Source organism: Ornithorhynchus anatinus, chromosome 2 (assembly GCF_004115215.2).
Source record: "Ornithorhynchus anatinus isolate Pmale09 chromosome 2, mOrnAna1.pri.v4, whole genome shotgun sequence".
In the NCBI taxonomy this organism is placed as follows: domain Eukaryota; kingdom Metazoa; phylum Chordata; class Mammalia; order Monotremata; family Ornithorhynchidae; genus Ornithorhynchus; species Ornithorhynchus anatinus.
In genome coordinates, this window is record NC_041729.1 from 111,543,630 (window position 1) to 111,558,478 (window position 14,849).

Consider the following 14,849-nt stretch of genomic DNA (forward strand, 5'->3'; position numbering starts at 1 on the left):
CTATTGTCATCTTTGCAGTTAAAGAAATCTTATTTTCCAAAATGCTGCCATTTTCTGCTCTGTGAGAAAAAGGAAGATTGCCCCCAGTACTCTTACTTTCACTAAAGATGGCAGGCTTAGTGAGGAATTGTCCCAAGGTGACCCCAAGGTATCCACCATCTCAAATGCTATCTCGGGATTCCCCAAGCCAGCAGGTGGAACTCAGAAGTGTGGGTGGGACACCGCCTCCACAACCAAAACTGCTAGATTGACAGCCCAAGCCAGAAATACCGAAAGAGTCCCTTGCCCCCATGCCAGTCAAATTAGGTATGGAGGGGGGGAGGGTGGAGATTGGATAAACTGAGGCTGGAAGCTGGAATGGCATTGGAGCACAAGTGATTACTACCTGCAGCCTCTGGCCTTCTGTGCAACAGAACGAAACTTGCAGGAGCCAGCTGCAGGTCACCTCTGCCCAGAGTGTGAGAAGGCCACTCTGCCTGCACCAAGTGAGGAGCCGTGGGTTGGGTCAGTGTCCCGTCCTGCTGAATGCTCATGGGGCTGGAAGCCAGGTGCTTTCCCATGGGCATGTAATGCATAAGTGGATTCCTCCCAAGTGGGAAGTGCTCGTGGGTGGGAGCTAGGGGCTTCACCACGGGTGTGTAACACATAAGTGGATTCCTCCTGAGTGGGAAGTGCTCATAAGTGGGAGCTAGTCACCTCACCACGTGCAAACAAACCAGAAGTAAATTTCTCCTGTGTGGGACCTGAGTGTTTTGCCACATGTGAGTAACACATAAGTATATTCCTCCTGATAGGGAAACTCTAATATCATTAAATAATCATATTTCTCCCAAAAGGAAAGTGCAATTAGCTGCATCTAAAATAATCAAATAATGCAATTTGCCTCGCAGAATAAATTTTGTATAAAACTCAGCCTTTCCATCCCCGATTTCTCTCTTTCCCTCTCTCACTGTGCCAATTCCCCAATTAACCCATCCCCAGGCGACTGGTAACAGGAATCTGCCTCGTTTTGAGGGTCTCCACAGAGGATAGGGGTGTCAGTGAGCAATACAAGTGACCATTTTGAATTTTTCCAAGCAAGACCCCTCTGGGGTTCCAGATCTCCCCAATGGACACACCTCCAATTTGGGGAGACAGCTTTATTGAGCACTAGTTTAGAGTTGCTGTAGTGTCACCCCCAAACTCTTGCATCAGCACACTCCCCTGTTCAACAGATTGGGTTTCCAAGTTTTCCCACCTCGATGTCCCTGGCTCCCCACCAAAGACTGGAAGGCTTTCAGACACAGCCCACTCCCCCGGATGTCAACAACCAACCATGCAGATGCCAGGCTGCTCAGATGTTGTGAGGTTAAGAGAAGCAGCGTAGCTCAGTGGAAAAAGCACGGGCTTTGGAGTCAGAGGTCATGAGTTTGAATCCCTGCTCTGCCACTTGTCAGCTGTGTGACTGTGGGCAAGTCACTTAACTTCTCTGTGCCTCAGTTACCTCATCTGTAAAATGGGGATTAAGACTGTGAGCCCCACGTGGGACATCCTGATTCCCCTGTGTCTACCCCAGCGCTTAGAACAGTGCTCGGCACATAGTAAGCACTTAACAAATACCAACATTATTATTAGTTCTAAGCTAAACCCTGTCTGCAGGAGCTTCACCTTTCGCTTCCCATCGTTGGCATCAATGAGACCCAGGTGAATCTCATTCAAATCACAGTTTGTCCCAAGCAAAGCCAGGTGATTTTAAACAGAACAGGCAACATTTTTTGATCCATCAGTGTACTTATTGGGTGGCCTCTAGAATGTAAATTCATCGCTAGGCTGTAAACTTGCTGTGGGCAGGGAATGTGTCTACCAACTCTGTTATATTGTAATAAATTATTATTATTATTGTACTTTTAAGCTCTTGCTATGTGACAAGCAATGTTCTAAATACTGGAGTAGATACCAGTCAATCAGGTTGGACACAGTTCCAGTTCCAAATGGGGCTCACACTCTTAATTCCCATTTTACAGAAGTAACTAAAGGCCAGACAAGTTAAGTGACTTGCCCGAGGTCATACAGCAGAGGTGTGGCAGAGCGGAGATTCAAACACAGCTCCTATGGATTTGCAGGTCTGTACTTTAGTACTTAGCACAGTGCTCTGCATACAGTAAATCCTCAATAAACATGAATGATCAATTGCTTATTGGTGCAGAGGATTGTATCAAGCACTTGATTGAGTTTCAGCTGCTAAAATTCTTGGTCTCTTGTGCAAACTAAATGCCATTCCTCCCCTTGGAAGGCAGGGATTCTGCCCCACTAGACAAGTCAGTTTCTGGATCTTGGCCAAGAAATTCAGAGACTCCCAGTAACTGAGGCAGCTCAGGAACCTGCATGGACCAAGGAATGTATAACCTGAGAATCATATTGGATCTTTCACCCTCTACCCTCTCACTAGGAATCAGAGCCCAGTTCTAGAGCCTCTAAATTACAGCCACTCAATTTCTTGAACTCTCTAGGTCTCCATTTCCTCTTCCACAAAATGAGCCATTTATATTACCCTAATCACAAGCACAGTGGAACTCTGAACAGCAGGAATACAAGGTTACTATATATTAAAATCACTTTTAGCTTGAAAACCCTTTATGTAATCATAAAAAAAGAATATACTTACAACACAGAGTCAAAATCAAAGGTAATGAGGAGCTTCCCGTCTCTGCTTCCTTCTAGAGATGTTTATAAACTCTCAAAGCAAACTTCTGCAATTCATGCCCTTTTAAGAGTCACCCTTAGTTCAATACCCACCCATTGATCTTATCAGTTATAAAACACAGGAACTACTTTCCTGATAACTGTGAAGTTGATAAATAGCACTGTCAGCAACAGCTAGATTGCATGTTCTCTTTTCTTAAAATATTTTGTGTCTTTTATTACAGTTTTACAATCTCCTCATCCTTGATTGGAACTCTCTCCCCCTCTTTATATTCCAGCCCACCACTCTCCCCACCTTCCAAGCATTATTAAGGTCATATTTCCTCCAAAAGGCTTTCCCCCAATAAGCCTTCTTTTCCCCAATTCCTTCTCCCTTCTGCATTTCCTATCTACTTGGATCTATACCTTTTAAGCACTTGATAGTCACCCCACCCTCAGCCACTCAGACCTTATGTACATATCTATAATTTATATTATTGTCTGTCTCCCCCTCTAGACTGTAAGCGCCTTATGAACAAGGAATGCATCTAACTATTTTGTTGTATTGTACTCCCTCAAGTACTTAGTACAATGCTTTGCACACAGTAAGTGCACATAAAGTACCATTGATTGATTGATTGATTGGTTCAAAGTCTAAGTAGGCAGAAGAACAGATATTTTATCCCCATTTTACAGATGAGGAAATAAAAGCACAAAGAAGTTAACTGACTTGCCCAAGGTTACAAAGCATGCAAGTGGCAGAGCTGGGATTAGAACCCAAATCCTCTTGCTCCCTGGTCTGTACTCTATCCACTAGATGAAACTGTTTATTCCCTCATTCAATTATCTCATCCTGACATATTCCGGGCTACTATCCTGGTCCTTTCACCTGCTCCCTCTCTTTGTAAATTATTTAAGCCTGCCTGTCTCTCCAGTTAAGCTGTAATTAATCCCATTGATTGAGTGCTTACTGTGCACAGAACACTGTACTAACCACTTAGGAGAGTGCAATATAACAATATAACACATATTCACTGCACAGAAAGAACTTACACCCCAGAGGGGGAGACACACATCAAAAAAAAATAAAATTACAGATATGTACATAAGTGCTGTGGGGCTAGGAGGAGGTATGAATAAAGACAACAAGTCAAGGTGATGCAGAAGAGAATGGGAGAAGAGGAAAGGAGGTCTTCTTGGACGGATGGTGTTTTGGTGACAGAAGGTTTGGGAGAGCAGTGGGAGAGGAATACTAGGATTAAAGGAATACAAGGCTTTGAAGGAAGGGAGAGTAATTGTCCAGTAGATATGAAGAGGGAGGATGTTCCAGGCCAGAGTCAGAACATGGGAGAGAAATCAGTGTTGAGATAGATGAGATCGAAAAACAATGAGAAGGTTGGCATTAAAGGAGCGAATTGTGTGGGATGGGCTGTAGTTGGAAATCCGTGAGGTGAAGTTGGAGGGGGTGAGCTAATTGAAGTGCTTCAAAGCTGATGGTGAGGAGTTTGGTTTTAACAATGATCTTTGAGCCTTTGAAGGATTTTATGAAGAAAATGCTGCTCAGTCATTCACTTTTTCTACAGACAACAGAAAAACTAAAGTATTCTTAAATTAAAGCAAGTCACATTTCATTGGTTATTTTTAAAATAGATGTCATTTATCTGTCCTATGTGGTTTAGGTTTGTTTTTTGCCTGGAGAGAGGAGCTGGATCAGATGACCCCCTGGGAAATATTTGAGCCTTGTGATTCCATGATTCTATTTTGGTAAATTAAAATTATTCCATAGTTACTCCAGTTTTTTAAAAGCTATAGCTAACCCTAACCATCTTGGGAAAACATTAAGTCTTCAGAAAAACTCTTCATTTTCCATCATTAATTTTGTTCCCTAATTCTAACATTCAAATACCAAGTGAAGCCATTTAACAACTAAGCTTGTGCCCCTCTGACCTTAGTGTCAGTCAAGTTTGTGGCTGCAGAAAAATCTGAATTTGTGCCTTCAGAGAGAATTTGTGGAGAGCAAATGTCAACCAACTCAGACTTTCCATGACTGCTTAGAAAACTACTTCATAACAAAGTTAGTAGTGAGTTGCAAATTCAGAGTTCTAGATGGGTTTAAGGCAACAGCTAATTGAAAGAGGAATACATGAAAAAGCCATACAAGTGGTGATTTCTTAGGACTTTGAATATATTTTGGAATGTCCCGTCCTTAATGGAGGAAGGAAAAACTTCAACATCCTTAAAAAGTCTGTTATAAAAACAGCTTACAATGTCCCTCCCTCACTCCAATTTCCTGGCATTCATTCAAGGAAGAGGAATAACATGATGCTTACTGTACTCAACCAGAATGATTGAATGGCTACTGTGAGAAGAACACTGGACTGAGTTGCCTGCATGTGTAGAACACCAAGCTTAGGTATATGGGACTATATAGTAGAAATAAAAGTTGTTGTTCTAGTCCTGACAAATATACCCTACTTAAAAAGGAGAAGACAGATATCAATAACAAATGCAAGTGAATGAATAAACAATAACAATCACACATTGAAAAGAAAGACACTAAGAAGAAATCATCAATTGAGAAGCAGATTTCCTAGTGGAATTAGCAGCATCGATCAATATCTGAATGTTCTAACCTAGGAATCAAGTACCTTGAAAGATCACTTAGGTAGTCTAGGCCAGGCCCCTACCATTAAGAAGAGCCACCCCAGACCTGCTTCAAAATTACCTCTTACCCTCTTTCACAAATTCATTTCACCCAGAACAAGACTCACTAACTAGAAATGTATTTCTGATATAACTGAAATTTTACACAAGGCAACTTCAGTTAATTGCTTCTCATTCTATCCTGAAGAGTGATGTAGAACATATAACCCTACCCACCCTCTACAAATCAAACCTTCTTCTGCATGGAGGAGATTTCATTAATTAGTATTCAGCTACTACCACTGTGTCTATGACCTTCACATCTCTAAAATCCACCCTTTCCTTTCCATCCAAACTGCTATTATGTTAATCTAAGCACATATCCTATCCTGCCTTGATTACACTGTATCCTCCTACTTGCTGACATTCAAGCAAAAGCTAACTCTAATAATAATAATAATAATGTTGGTATTTGTTAAGCGCTTACTATGTGCCGAGCACTGTTCTAAGCGCTGGGGTAGACACAGGGGGATCAGGTTGTCCCACGTGGGGCTCACAGTCTTCATCCCCATTTTACAGATGAGGTAACTGAGGCGCCGAGAAGTCAAGTGACTTGCCCAAAGTCACACAGCTGACAAGTGGCCGAGCCGGGATTCGAACCCATGAACTCCGATTCCAAAGCCCGTGCTCTTTCCACTGAGCCACTCTGCTTCTCCAGGTTGGCAACCTGGGGCACTCCCGGACTAGCCTGTGCCTTCTCTGCATTCCCCGTACTGCCAATAATGATAATAATAATAATAATAATAATAATAATGTTGGTATTTGTTAAGTGCTTACTATGTGCAGAGCACTGTTCTAAGCGCTGGGGTAAACACAGGGGAATCAGGTTGTCCCACGTGGGGCTCACAGTCTTAATCCCCATTTTACAGACGAGGGAACTGAGGCACCGAGAAGTTAAGTGACTTGCCCACAGTCACACAGCTGACAAGTGGCAGAGCTGGGATTCGAACTCATGAGCCCTGACTCCAAAGCCCGTGCTCTTTCACTGGTTTCCCCAATAGCAAGACCTTGATAAACAGAAGAGTCTGATAACTGAACAACCCCAATAGTGGAAGAGGCCTGTAAGCGGATATTGCCTTGGAACACAATACCTGTAGCCTAGCCCCGGGCTCGGAAGCCTACCAAAAACACCAGGAAGGAGACCACAGCTTCCCTGCACCCCCCCCACCCCCTCCCACCCTGACTTGCTCCCTTAATTACTGCCCATTAAGATGGGGAACTCTCTGTTCCCCATCTTATCTGCCTCACTGTCAACCCCTTTCCTATGTCCTTCTCCTAGTCTGGAACTCCCTCCTCTCCATATATGCCAGACCACAACTCTCCCCACCTTCAAAGCATTATTAAGGTCACATCTCCTCCAAGAGACCTTCCCTGATTAAACCTTTCCCCTGACTCCCTCTGCCTTCACCCCATCTGATTTATCTGCCCCCTTGGATCTGTTACCTTTGGGCATTTGATATTCACACCACCCTCAACCCCACAGCACTTATGTACATATCTTTAAATTATATATTATAAATTTATTCATATTAATGTCTGTCTGCCCCCTAGACTGTCAGCTCGTTGTGGGCAGGGAACATATCGCCTAAGTCTGTTGAATTGCTCTCTCCTGAGCACTTAGTACAGTGCTCTGTACAAAGTAAGTGTTCAATTAATACCATTAATTGTTTGAGTAACCAAACTTTCTCTTTTCTGGATTGAAAAACTAATACCTTAACTTTTTTTGCAAATTAAAATATACTAAGAATGTACCCCCACATTGTAGAAACATGACTAAAGCACTCTCCATCCTAAAGTACTAAATTAATACCACTGATTGAGTGAATTTTGAGCCTCTTTTTTGAGACCTCTCTTGCTTCTCTTTTAAATGAGGTGACCAGAATTCTACCCTGTTCTCCAGTGATGATTGCATCCACTGACGTCATCCATCTAAGCTCACAACACTCGCCAGATATCCAGGAAGTGACATTTCCCGGCCATCTGTGTTTTTTAATAAAACAGATTCCAATTTAGTTACAATGCAGCTAGGATTCCTTTTATATGTACATAATGTTTGTCACCACATATTCTAAATATAATGATCACTTCTTCCTAGAATTAACTTCAATGTGAAAGCTCAAACTCATGATGGGGTATGAGTGAATATTATTCCCATAACATGTATCTGCTATCACTATCCGTAAATTGATGCAATCTAGGAAGAAATGCTTATGAGAATGCCTGTGGAATTTTAAAATCATGATGCAGCTACACTTCCCAGCCTCTACCTCAGCCTTACTGTACTGCACCATACTTTTATTTTGTGTCATTTTGCAGATTTGCACTACTGAACAATTAGTGGCAAGGATAGAAAGCATTATTCTAGTGGTGTATGCTTAAAAAAAGGAATATAGAAAATGTCAGTTATGATGATATCTTCAGACTAATTACCCTCTATATCATTAAATCAATAGGTACTTTGAAATGATTTCCCCATAACCCAAGGTACTTTAAGAAATAACACAACAACTTCATTATGCTAGAAGTGATCAGAGGTATTTATTGAGCGCCTACTGAATGCCTAGCACTGTGCTAAGTGCTTGGGAGTGTACAAGCCCACAGAAGGTGGGGAGAAGGCCAGATCCTTCCCCTTTTCCTGAAAGAAGAGAGGAATGGGAGAAAGTGAGACCCCTCCACCTCCTCCCCCCCTCCCCTTGAGGGACAGCTGCAGGGAAGACACAGCACAAAACAGCAAGGAGAAAGTAAAGCAGGCCAGCAACCGTTCATTGCTGACTGAGAGTCAGCCCACACTGAAGAATGGATTCTCCAGGCCACTATTCCCTCAGAACAGTTGTATGCTATTTCAGCAGGTCATCAAGCTCCTGTTGAAAGGTGGTGGAATTTGCATAGCCATGTTGGAAGGATGTTTCTGATAATCACAAAAAGCTCTCATCATCAAAGGCTATGTCTTGAACCTTTAAAGCAAGAAGATGCTTATTGCAGCAGACATCTGGAGTTTAGGTCAGATCTGAGTCTCCATAATACTGCCTGCATAAAACCCAAGAACTAAACAGTGGGTTTTATAGATGAGGACTAGGTCTCTTTGTGAGATTCCTATTCTCATTAGGTGGATGACCTGGATCTTATTTTGAATATAAGGACTATAGAATTTAGGATCATTCGAAACTTATATTGAAATACACCATTAGATAAAGAGAAAACTGGCGGTTCGTGGCCAAGAAATGACCTCTTTGGTCAAGAGAAAATTGGCTGTGGCTATAAGTCATGCTACAGTGTTATCTAGGTCACACTTCTTAAAGATTAAGTTCATAAGCAAAGCTCTAATCAGACAGGACCTTCTGACTACACTGGTTATACTGAGATTAATTGTTAGTTAAGACAGTGGCTGGTATTTTAGTGCTTACTGTTCTGGCAAACACAGCCATGTGCCAAAACCATGATCCCTACTGTGGGCCTAGTGGGGCAGCAGATGTCAATCATGTAGGTGTAGCAGGAGCAAGAACAAGGATGTAGTGATTAGTAACATCATTATATTGGGGTGAAGTGACCAAATTGAATATTATCATCTATCTCACCGCCAACCTCTTGCCCACATGCTACCTCTGGTCTGGAATGCTCTCCTTCCTCATAGCAGACATAAAATTGCTCTTCCCCACTTGAAAACCTTATTGAAGGCACATCTGTTCCAAGAAGCCTTCCCTAACTAAACCCTCCTCTCCTCTTCTCCTGCTCCTTTCTGTGCCACTCTTACTTGCGCCTTCATTCATCCTCCCTCCTACCCCCACAAAACATATGTATATATCTTTAAATATCTGTCAGTCTCCCCCTCTAGACTGTGAGCTCACTGTGGGCAGGACTGTGTCTGTTTGTTGTTATACTTACTCTCCCAATTGCTTAGTATGGTGCTTTGCACACAGTAAGTGCTTAATAAATATGATTGAACAAATGAGTGAATGAATGAATTGAATACGTGTATACATTAATACTGAAGGTGAATGGCAAGAGCGCAGGCTTGGGAGTCAGATGATGTGGGTTCTAATCCCGGCTCTGCACTTAGCTTCTGTGCCTCAGTTACTTTATCTGTAAAATGGAGAATTGAGACTGTGAGTCCCATGTGGGACAGGGGCCGCGTTCAACCTGATTACCTTGTATCCTACCCCAGCTCTTAGAACAGTGCTTAGCACATAGTAAGTACTTAACCAATACCATTATGATGATGATGATGATGGATTCCCAGAAAGTCAAACATCATGTGATTCTGCCACTCAGACTTTATATTCCTTTTCCAAGATAAAAACGTAGGCTGGAGGGGCATTAGGCCTGACACCGCTTATGGCCTTTTGCTCTTTTGAAGAGATGACAACATAATTAAATGACACTTTTCTGAGAACATGATAAGAAAAGCGCCATCAGATAATCTTCTTTCTTAACGGTTTCATCAGCTCCTCTTTGGTATGAAAGGGCCTCAAACCTAGTTGAGTCTTTATCTCATTTTTATCACAGTGGCAGCAGCGGTGACAACTGCAACAGCAGCAAATAAATTATTCTTGCTAAATTTATTTCCAAAGGTGTAAATCCTCTACTGGTCTACCCAAAATCCTATCTATATAAAGCGTGCCAGACTTCTGCCCCTATGTATTATTGAGTTCCCACCTATTTATCAGTATTTTCAGTCAAATATGAGGGGTATATTTGCCTGAGGCTTTACCCAAACCCATCTGGAGAAGCATGGAATTCTCCCCTTTCTAGGTGAGCAGAGATAGAGTGGGAGACGGAGGCACCCAAGGTTGTACCCTACAGAAATAATAGTAATAATAATAATAATAGTAATAATAATGGTATTTGTAAAGTGCTATGTGCTAAGCACTGTTTTAAGCTCTGGGATAGATACAAGGTTATCAGGTTGGATGCAGTCTCTGCCCCATAGAAATGACCTTTGCCTATCCTGAAAGTAAAGGGGACAGACTTCTAGGGCTCTGCTCTGTATCATTCTGCTCCCACTTAGACTCCACTGAAGACCCGTCACCATGGGGGTCATGAACCAATCAATCCATTAATCAATTCATATTTATTTTTAAGCAGTGTCTTTACTGAGTGCTTACTGTGTGCAGAGCAGTACCAAGGGCTTGGGATAGTACAGTGCATCATTGTTGGTACACACGTTCGATCTATGGAGCTTTAGATCTATGGAGGGAGACAGACAGTAATAGAAATAAATTACAGATATGTACATAAGTGATGTGGGGCTGAGGATGAAGTGAACGTCAAGTGCCTAAAGGGTACAGATCCAAGTTCATAGGCAACACAGAAGGGAGAGGGGGTTGGGGAAAAGATGGCTTATTCAGGGAAGGTCTCTTGGCAGAGATGTGACCTTATTAAGGCTCTGAAGGTCTAATGGCCCACAGAGCTGCTAAGCTGGCAGCTCTGTTTACACTGCTACCACTGACCTCCTGATCCTACTCAGAACTGATTATCTACTTTATGCAAAGCACTGGACTAGAAACATGTGGTGTATATAGAAATAGTATTAAGAAATTATCCCTGCCCTTATAATTGATTGGGAAAGATAAGCACATAAAACTGACCTGCGGTAGTTAAGAAAAGATGAAAAGAAACTAAAAACAAGTAAGCAAAAGTGAATGAAGATAGTAATAATAATAATGTTGGTATTTGTTAAGCACTTACTATGTGCCAAGCACTGTTCTAAGCACTGGGGTAGATACAAGATAATCAGGTTATCCCATGAAGGGGTCACAGTCTTCTTCCCCATTTTACAGATGAGGTAACTGAGGCACAGAGAAGTGAAGTGACTTGCCCAAGGTCACACAGCTGACAAGCAGCGGAACAGGGATTAGAACCCACGACCTCTGACTCCCAAGCCCAGGCTCTTTCCACTGAGACACGCTGCTTCTCATATCAAGATAACAAGAACCAGTGGTAAATAATAACAATAATTTGTTATTTTGCCATTTGCCAAGCACCTATATGTGCTAAATACTGATGTAGATAAATACAAGGCTATGAGATTGGACACATCCTCTCTCCTAGGGTAGCTTATAATCTATCTTTTCCCATTTTGCAGATGAAGAAACTACAACTAAGGCAAACTGAGTGACTTGTCTGTGGTCTAACAGTATGGGACAGAGTTGGAACTCAAACCTAGGTCTCCTGCTTCTTTATTCTGTGCTCTTTCTACTTGGTAACACTGCCTCTAGACTGAAAGCTCCTTGGGAGCAAGGCACATGTCTACCAACTCTGTTGTACTGTACTCTCCCAAGGGTTACATACTGTGATCTGTATGTAGTAAGTGCTCAGTAAATACCTTTGATTGACTAATAGGTATGATTTGGTAAGGCTGAGAAAGGAGGGCATTCTAGGTTGGGGAATGGCATGAGCATTAGCAAGAGTCAGAGCTTCAAGAGTTGGCTTCTTTTCCCTCAACTCCCTCGTGACCCTCATATGATGACACCTGCCCATAGTGCTGTTTGGCAGGATGGGCATGATCTCCTACACTGCCTAGCCCAGGGGTGCTGGGAGTCCCTCAGGAAGGGACGAGGGAGTACATTTAAAGGCAGAAACTCCTGACTCTAATACCACCTTCCCCTACCCCAGGTTGCCACACCAGGTTATTATCTTGGGTTACACTTACAGAAATGGTTCTACTGATGGCTCATTGCCAGGATTTAACTGAGGAAGAAAAAAATTTCTGCATTGCCCAGTTCACTTTGTCTTTGTTTTCTCCTCCTTATTTATGCTTCTCTTCAACTCTAGGGCCTGTCCCTGCCATTTCCTCTCATCTCAAGCTCCCACCCTTACCCTATATGATTAAAACTCTGTGATTCGCTCTCACGGCTTTGACTACCATCTCTACGCAGATGATACGCAGATCTACATCTCCGCCCCTGTCCTCTCCCCCTCCCTTCAGGCTCGCATCTCCTCCTGCCTCCAGAACGTCTCCACCTGGATGTCGGCCCGCCACCTAAAACTCAACATGAGCAAGACTGAGCTCCTCATCTTCCCTCCCAAAACCGGTCCTCTCCCAGACTTCTCTATCACCGTCGATGGCACGACCATCCTTCCCGTCTCTCAGGCCCGCAATCTCGGTGTCATTCTTGACTCGTCTTTCTTGTTCACCCCACACATCCTAAACGTTACCAAGACCTGCCGGTTTCACCTATACAATATCCCCAAGATCCGCCCTTTCCTCTCCACCCAAACGGCTACCTTACTGCTACAGGCTCTCGTTATATCCCGGCTAGACTACTGTGTCAGCCTTCTCTCTGACCTCCCTTCCTCCTCTCTCGCCCCGCTCCAGTCTATTCTTCACTCCGCTGCCCGGCTCATCTTCCTGCAGAAACGATCTGGGCATGTCACTCCCCTTCTTAAACAACTCCAGTGGTTGCCTATCAACCTCCGCTCCAAACAAAAACTCCTCACTCTAGGCTTCAAGGCTCTACATCACCTTGCCCCTTCCTACCTCTCCTCCCTTCTCTCTTTCTACCGCCCACCCCGCACGCTCCGCTCCTCCGCCACCCACCTCCTCACCATCCCTCAGTCTCGCCTATCCCGCCGTCGACCCCTGGGCCACGTCCTCCCGCGGTCCTGGAACGCCCTCCTTCCTCACGTCCGCCAAACTGATTCTCTTTCCCTCTTCAAAACCCTACTTAAAACTCACCTCCTCCAAGAGGCCTTCCCAGACTGAGCTCCTCTTCTCCCTCTACTCCCTCTGCCATCCCCCCTTACCTCTCCGCAGCTAAACCCTCTTTTTCCCCTTTTCCCTCTGCTCCTCTACCTCTCCCTTCCCATCCCCACAGCACTGTACTCGTCCGCTCAACTGTATATATTTCCATTGCCCTATTTATTTTGTTAATGAATTGTACATCGCCTTGATTCTATTTAGTTGCCATTGTTTTTACGAGATGTTCTTCCCTTTGACTCTATTTATTGCCATTGTTCTTGTCTGTCCATCTCCGCCGATTAGACTGTAAGCCCGTCAAACGGCAGGGACTGTCTCTATCTGTTGCCAACTTGTTCATCCCAAGCGCTTAGTACAGTGCTCTGCACATAGTAAGCGCTCAATAAATACTATTGAATGAATGAATGAAGCAAAAACTCCTCACTCTTGGCTTCAAAGCTCTCCATCACCTTGCCCCCTCCTACCTCACTTCCCTCTTCTCCTTCTACAGCCCAGCCTGCATACTCTGCTCCTCTGCGGCTAACCTCCTCACTGTGCCTCGCTCTCGCCTGTCTCACCTTCGACCCCTGGCCCACTGCCTAGCGTGTTGTTTTGCTTCGCGCGAAGGTTGATAGGCAACAGTGGAGATTTTTGAGGAGGGGAGCATTTCTGTAGAAAGATAATCCAGTCAGCAGAGTGAAGTATAGGTTGAAGTGGGGAGAGACAGGAGGTTGGGAGATCAGAAAATTGTTGATGCAGCAATCCAGTCAGGATAGGATGAGTGACTGTACTAACAAGACAGCGGTTTTGATGGAGAGGAAAGGCATATCTTGGCGATGTTGTGAAGGCGAGGCCAGCAGGTTTTGGTGACAGATTGGATATGTGGGGTGAATGAGAGAGCAGAGTCAAGGATGACACCAAGGTTGTGAACTTGTGATATGGGAAAGATGGTAATGTCATCCACAGTGAAGGGAAAGTCAGGGAGAGGACAGGATTTACACTATCTCAGACAGAATAATCCATCCAATTTTTAAAGAAGAAATTCCACACCAACTGTCTCAGGAGTAGAGTTGTCATTTGGTTTGAAGACAATCCCTCTGTCAGTGATAATACATCCAGGAGTGTGAGTGTTCTTGAAAGGGAATCTCATTCTTTCTTGCACTCTGTGCTGGTGAAAAAAATACCTTTTCTGGATCTTTGCCTTTTCAGATGAGTTTGCTGAGACACCAGTGGGTAAAGGGGTTTCTTTGGCAGTAGTACTGGTGGTTTGCACAGGGTCTGACTCAACTACTCACATGATCCCCTGTGTGCCTGCTTCTAGAAATAGCTGACAGAGAATGCAGAATTTGGCCATACAAATACACTTTCCCTGGCACCAATACACCCTGGCTAGGGCATTTAATTGGTCCTATGAAAATAAAACACTTATTAGACTGTTAAATAAAGTATATTTTCCATGGGAAATAAAAAATACAGTGGTATGTACCTTGGATCCAAAAAATTATCAAAGAAATGTCATTATATTTTAAAAGTGAAAAAAACACAATAATTAGTGTTACATGGTCAAAGAGCAGCATAAATATGAACCAACAAAAGATAATAATAATAAAAATAATGGAATTTGTTATGTGCTTACTATGTGCCAAGCACCGTTCTAAATGCAGGGGTAGATACAAGCTAATCAGATGGGACACAGTCCTTGTCCCATGTAGGGCTCACACTCAATCCCCATTTTACAGGTGAGATAACTGAGGCCCAGAAAAGTTAAGTGATTTGCCCAAAGTCACAAAGCAAACAAGTAGTGGCGCCA

General features: G+C 43.4%; 1 protein-coding gene across 1 annotated transcript in view; it reads right to left on the reverse strand.

Annotated features, from left to right (window-relative positions):
* Positions 1–2,818, reverse strand: part of IL1RL1 (interleukin 1 receptor like 1) — a 47,037-nt gene extending 44,219 nt beyond the window's left edge. Inside the window, exon 1 of the mRNA XM_029048882.2 lies at positions 2,645–2,818. The gene's annotated coding sequence lies outside the window, so the exon portion shown is untranslated. The remainder of the gene's footprint in view (positions 1–2,644) is intronic.
* Positions 2,819–14,849: the final 12,031 nt, after the last annotated feature.